Raw genomic sequence first — 6757 nt, forward strand, 5'->3', positions numbered from 1 at the left:
TGAACAGTACACAAAATGTGGTATATCCATATAATGGAATACAACTTAGAAATAAAATAGAATGCACTACTGATACACACAACAATGTAGATGAATCCTAAAATAATTAACCTGAGTGAAATAAAACAGACAAAAAACTTTCAGACTTTATGATTCTACTTATATAATATTCTAGGAAAATCAAACTAATCTACAATGACAGAAACTAGGTCATTGTTTTCCTGAAGAATGGGGTTGTCTCGGTATGGCCAGGATGGATGGATTCCAAGGGAAGACAAAGAAACTTCTGGAGTAATAAGTATATTATTTGTACTGTAGTGATGGTTTTATGGGTGAATATATATGTCAAAACTTATCAAAGTGTACACTTTAAACATGTGTAGTTTATTGTGTCACAATTATACTGCAATCAATTTGCTAAAAACACTGTTAAGAACTGAATAGGCAATGAAACACAGGTAGAAAATATTTCAAATGCGTATATCTGACAAAGGAATTGTAACCAGAATATACTTAGTTTAAAAATCTTCTATATCTAAAAAAAAAAAATTAAAAACATCCTTTAAATGGGCAAAATTTTAAACAGATATTTCACAAAAGAAGATATATAAATGGCCAATGCTAAGTGTATGAAAAGATGCTGAAATTTTCCATCATCCTGGAAATGCCAATTAAAACCACAATACGTATGACTACATACCCAGTACAATGACTACAGTAAAAACGCGGGCAGTCCAATGTTAGCAAAAATATGGAGCTACTAGAAATCTCACACATTGCTGGTGGAAGTGTAAAATGGAAATAATTTTTCAGAAGTGATTGGAAATTTCTAATAAAGTTAACTTTACTTCTTTTTATTTTCATCTTTCTCTTTATTCTCAAAATATGATATTAAAAAAGTCCAAAATGAATAGGCTGTTCCTTGTGTGGTCTCCAGTGCTTTGAGGAGGCAGAACTGAGCCCCCAGAAATGTGAGAGGATCATCTCAGGAAGCTAGCAGTAGCTACTGTGCTGAGTTCGACGGCCCCAAGTCAAACCCTGGGCATATCCTCGGATGTATGGTAGGGCTTGGGCTCTGGTTCTTGAAGAGGAATGGGGGTGGAAATCATTTTGAGATGACAACTGAACAGAAGAGGACTCAGAACCAGAGGGGGTCTGGTGGGACAAGTAGGGAAGGCAACACTCCTTTCTGCCACTACCTAAGGGCAAAGGCAAGTGATTCCAGCAAGAAGCCAAAGTAGGTAGCAGCTCCTCAGATCCCATAAGGGAGAGGCCAGACCACTCCAGGGCTGGTTAACTGGCATCATAAGGCAGTGGAATGCTAGCCAGAAGAATGAAGACAAACTGTTCCAATTTCTGAAGAGCTTGCTTCCCAGCCTCTAGTACTTTCTCATGATTGGCCTCCTCCTAGCTTTCATAATCCAAGATGACCTTGTTATTGATGAGGGAGAGGCCAAAGACTCAAAGTCCACAGTGCCTTGAAACTATAACATCTGGTACTGTGCTCATGCCAACAGCATCCACCCCCAGCTTCTGCAACAGATGACACTCTGCCACAGTCTCAAAACTGGGGCCTGCTACCATCACGTAGGTGCCTTCCTGTAACTCTCTGTTCCCCCATTTGTTTCCAGGTACTATGAGCCTTCTGCTTCATATCCTGGTCATAAGTGTCAGACATGGCAGGGAAACTAACTCCAAACCTCTCACCACTGGGCCCTCTGAGAGGGTTCTCACTGCAGAAACAAGATAGGTTGATGTGATCAAGGATCAGCCTGATATCTCCAACCTCAGACTTGGAGTTGAGCTCTCCAGATGCACTGACCACTAGGGTGTCCACACCCAGAAGCCGGAAAACCCTCACTGGGAATGTCACCTTCCAGAGCAGGTAGACTTCATACATGTGGAACCTGCCCTGCATCATCACACAGGCTCTGCCATTCAAAATCCCAAACACCAGTCAACCAGCATGACCTGGCACTGTACTTTTGAGAGTTCGGTATTTGGTTGTAGTCAAAGATCTGGGCCTGAGTCAATCTGTCAGTCAGACCTCCTAACCCAGAACCACAGATCACTGCCACTTGAGGTCCATGTTTGGTGTAAGACGAAAGCCATTTTGCAGTGTTCTGATAACCTTCATATGTGAATCTAGACTCTAGGATGGGAATCTGTGACAAGCATGTGGGTTGAGAAGACCTCTTCCCTGTATGTGGGTAGGGGAGCAGGCTCCCTCTAACCTCGCTCCATAATGCCTGCATGCGGACGCACGCATGCACGCACACCAGCTCCTTTTGCCATGTCATCTTTATGCCTGGGATATTCACCCATAGGAATTTGCTTAAAAGAGATAAAAACATTTGTGCACAGAAAGTCTTTTTTTTACAAGAATGGTCATAGCAGGGATTTTTTTGGTGTTTTATATTAAAAATTAACTGATATTAATATGAACATATGCATGGCTGATATATTTGAGAAAATTCTGAAATTTTCCTTCTTCATTTTTTCTTTTTTGTAATTGAAATAGAACTGACATTTAACATTATTAGTTTCAGGTGTACAATATAATGATTTGATATTTGTATATAGAGCAAAACAATCACCGCAGTAAGTCTAGTTAGTATCCATCACCACTCTCTTGTGATAAGAACTTTAAAGACTTATTCTCTTAGCAACTTTCAAATATACTATACAATATTATTAGCTACAGTTACAATGCTCTACATTATATCCCCATGACATTTATTTCATAACTGGAAGTTTGTGCCTTTTGACCACCTTCACCCATCTCACCCACTCCCACTCCCCAACCACCTCACCCCTAATTCTGGCAACCACAAGTCTGTTCTTCATATGTATGAATTTGTTTTGTTTTGTTTTTTAGATTCCACATATATGTGAGATGACACAGTATCTGTCTTTCTCTGTCTGACTTATTTCACTTAGCATAATGCCTTCAAAGTCCATCCATGTTGCTGCAAATGGCTAGATTTTCTCCTTTATGGATGAATAATATTCCATTCACAGCAGTTTTATTCACCATACTCTAGAACTAGAAACAGCCCAAATGTCTATCTTCAGGAGATCGAATAAACAAATTGCGATATATTCATACAATGAAATATTACTCAACAATAAACAGGAATATACTACTGAAATATGCAATAACATGAATGAATCTCAAAAACACACTGAGCAGGGGCTTCCCTGGTGGCGCACTGGTTGAGAGTCCTGCCGATGCAGGGGACACGGGTTCGTGCCCCGGTCCGGGAAGATCCCACATGCTGCGGAGCGGCTGGGCCCGTGAGCCATGGCCACTGAGCCTGCGTGTCCGGAGCCTGTGCTCCGCAACCGGAGAGGCCGCAACAGTGAGAGGCCCGTGTACCACAAAACAACAACAACAACAACAACAACAAAAACACGCTGAGCAAAAGAAGCTATACATAAAAGGATATACTGTTAGGTTTCATATAAATGAGGTGCTAGAAAAGGCAAAACTCATTTATGGTACTAGAAATTAAAAAGTGGCTACTTCTGTTGAGTGTGGGGCAGGAGTTGACCCCAGACATTTGGGGGATGATGGACATACATATTCTATATCTTGTTTGAGGTAGTATTGCATGAATGTATACAACTGTTAAAACTCACCAAACTGTGTGTAAATTAGACCTCAGTTGAAATAAAGAAGAAAAACCAGTGAGTTAATCTCCAGATAACAATAAGACAAAGGAATACTCCCAGTGGAAATGAGTCTTCAGATTGTGTTTTAGATGAAATGACCCCTGAGAACCCATAACAATTGATTCTAAGCCCAGCCAAACTATCATTCAAACAAATAAAGGCTCTTTGAGATATGAAGTGACTCAGAAGTGTTTTTCTTCTCAACATACATTATTGGGGAGTTGATTAAAATATTCTCTAGCAAAATGAGAACGTAATTAAGAAAGAGAAAGACATGATATCTTAAAAAACAGTGAATCCAAAGTAGGAGCATAATAGAAGAAAGCTCCCAAATTAACAGCTTTATGGAGATGTAGACTGATCTGTACAGACTGGAGGATGAGGAGAGAAAATTCCAACAGGGAGGTGTCTGGAAAAGAGGTGGATTCTTGAGACATACGATTTAGAACAACTTAAGGAGGTGATAAATGTTAATTGTGTATGAAAAAAAAAAGGTCATCAATCTTAAACTTTAAGGAATATAGCCCCTATATGCTCAAATAAAGAAACTCAAAATGAAGACAGTCTGGTAGGAAGCATGGATTCCTTTAAATGTAGATTGAACAGTAAACAACTGTGGCAGTTCTTGAAGTATTTAAAGTAATTTTTCCCTTAATTTTAGAAGGATCCTCTAGAATCTAATAGTTCTTCTGTTTAAAAAAATAACAAATTCTGCAAATACTTCAGTTTCAAATCAACTTCTTTTCCTTCTGTTTAATTCATATAAAAATAAATTTCATACCTTCTTGCCAAAGATATTATATTATGTAAAGTATCATCCCATTGTTATGAAAATTACTTCTCAGACTATTTATCTAACCATACATCCTTCCATATGTATAGATGCACAAAGAGCTGCCTGGAATCATGCCTATCTGATGTTCATTATATTTCTCAGTGGTGGAGTTTGGGTAACTTTTTTTTAACTCTCATTCTTACACATTTTTATAATGATTGAATTTTTACAATAAGAATGTATCATTTCCATAAAGACAAGGAAGAAGAAAGCTTTAATAAAGGAATCTTCACCAAAGTGTGAGAAATGTATTATAGCTTAAGGCTACATAGGGTGCTGTCATTTTAGCAGGGAAAATTCAAAAGCCAGTCTTCACAAGCATGGGAGCTGACAGGCTGCTCATCCATCTTTACTACTATACTACCTCAAGCTTGGCAATTGCCCTTGTAGCTGTGGCCTCTCTCCCCCTTGATCTGAATGCCTTTCCTTGGAGGAAACTGTCACGACCACAAAACACTAACCCAATGTGCTTGGTGCAACAGAAACAACTGCTTAGTTGTTTTGCTCTCAATTCCCATAGAATTCAGAGAGATACAATAAACTCTTTAGAAGAGCAGAAGCAAAAATCCCTCCATCAGTTATTATCCCAACAGGGTTTAGATAACAACAAGAATAAATTTGAGATAATCACGCAAGAAAGTCCAAAAAAAGAATAAGTCCAAAATAAGAAAAGAAATGCATATGTCACAAACATATACCTATTTGTTCAATGTGTTCCATCCTTATTTATCAACTATTAGCTTTTCTGACACTGTACCTGGTGCTGGGTATGTAGGGTAAACAGGGTAGACCTGCCTCTTGCCTACTTGTCACTTCAGTTTAGTGGGGAAAAGAGAAAATAATCAAGTGAGTAATTGAAAATTGTGGTCAGTGCTTTAAAGGAACAAACAGCAGTTGTGATTTAAAAAAAAAAATAACAGGATGGTCAGAGAAGGTCTGTCTGTCTCATTAGAGATGAGAATTATAGAGTGAGAAGGACTGAGACATGCAAAAAAGGTGCAGTAGAGGGCTTTCCTTGCAGGAAGTGTGAGGACTCCAAGATGGGAAGGGGTTTGGTGAATTCAAGGACCTGATGCAGAGCCAGTGTGCCTGGATGGCTGTGAAGAAGGGGATCAGTGACCCCCAGATGAATGGCTGAAGACAACCGAGATGAGCAGTATAACTCAGAGTCAGCTTGTGACCTGAGCCGTCTTAAGAGGCTGGTCTCCGTTTCTATTTTCAGGGCTATTTTAGAGGATATTTCCTCTAAGTTTGCCATAGTGTGTTCAATGTCTTCCAGAACCTGTGAACATCACCTTGTTTGGAAAAAAGGGTCTTTGCAGATGTGATCAAGTTGAGAATCTCAGGATAAGATCATCCTGAATTAGGGTGGGCCCTAAATTCAATGACAAGTGTCCTCAGAAAAGAAGGGGAGACCACACGGAGAAGGCCATGTGATGATGGAAGCAAATGTCAGTCAGGCTGCTACAAGCCAAGGAGGGCCTGGAGTCCCCAGCAGCTGGAAGAGAAAGGCATGAATTCTCCTGTAGAGCCTTCAGAAGGAGCAAGAGCCTGCCCATACCTTGATCTGAACTTCTAGCACTCAAAACTATAAGAAAATAAATGTCCGTTGTTTTAAGCCACATAGTTTGTGGTAATTTGTTACAAGCCCTGGGAAGCTAATAGAGTTGCTGACATTTCCACCTGTTTTCCTCTCTCAGATCAATTTCTGTTAAATCTCTCAGGAAAATGGGTTTTGTTTTTGCATTGTTTTGTTTTATACATCCTCCCATCCCCTTCAGGATGTTGTCCATGTTTGACTTTAGACTCACCTCAGGAAGAAAGACTTTGGCTTCACGGTCTTGGGGCAGAGGTTTCAATTCCAGTTCTCTGACGTGGCATCTACCTCCCCAAAGGAACAATATAATCATTTTTAATGCCGCCATGGACCATTCTACATGAAGTCTTATTGTTCCTGCTGGCTGGCTTGCCAGAGCCCTGTGCTCCTCTGGGAACCCATCAAGGAGTACTCCTCTCTGCAGAGACATGAAAGGGGCCTCAGACACATCTTCTTGTCTCTGCAGGGAGGTCTCATGTGACTCAGGGACAGAACTGCCTTCTGTGGAACACGGTGAAGGTGGTCAAATGGGTAGGAAGCTACCTCCTCTAACAGTGGGGGGAGTGGGCTTAGTCTGCCCAGCAGGACTCTAACTGCCTGGCTGGAAGGCAGGGTTTCTCACCAAGAATGGAGGTGCACACGGAGCCAAG

At 40.3% G+C, this 6757-nt stretch overlaps 1 pseudogene across 1 annotated transcript; it reads right to left on the bottom strand.

The window, feature by feature from the left end:
* Positions 1–1293: 1293 nt before the first annotated feature.
* On the bottom strand, positions 1294–2300 carry LOC309966625 (purine nucleoside phosphorylase-like; annotated as a pseudogene). The gene has a single exon. The product of its transcript is annotated as a purine nucleoside phosphorylase-like (transcript).
* Between the last annotated feature and the right edge of the window lie 4457 nt (positions 2301–6757).

The sequence above is a fragment of the Leucopleurus acutus genome, assembly GCF_964270905.1.
Source record: "Leucopleurus acutus genome assembly, chromosome: 9".
Classification (NCBI taxonomy): Eukaryota; Metazoa; Chordata; class Mammalia; order Artiodactyla; family Delphinidae; genus Leucopleurus; species Leucopleurus acutus.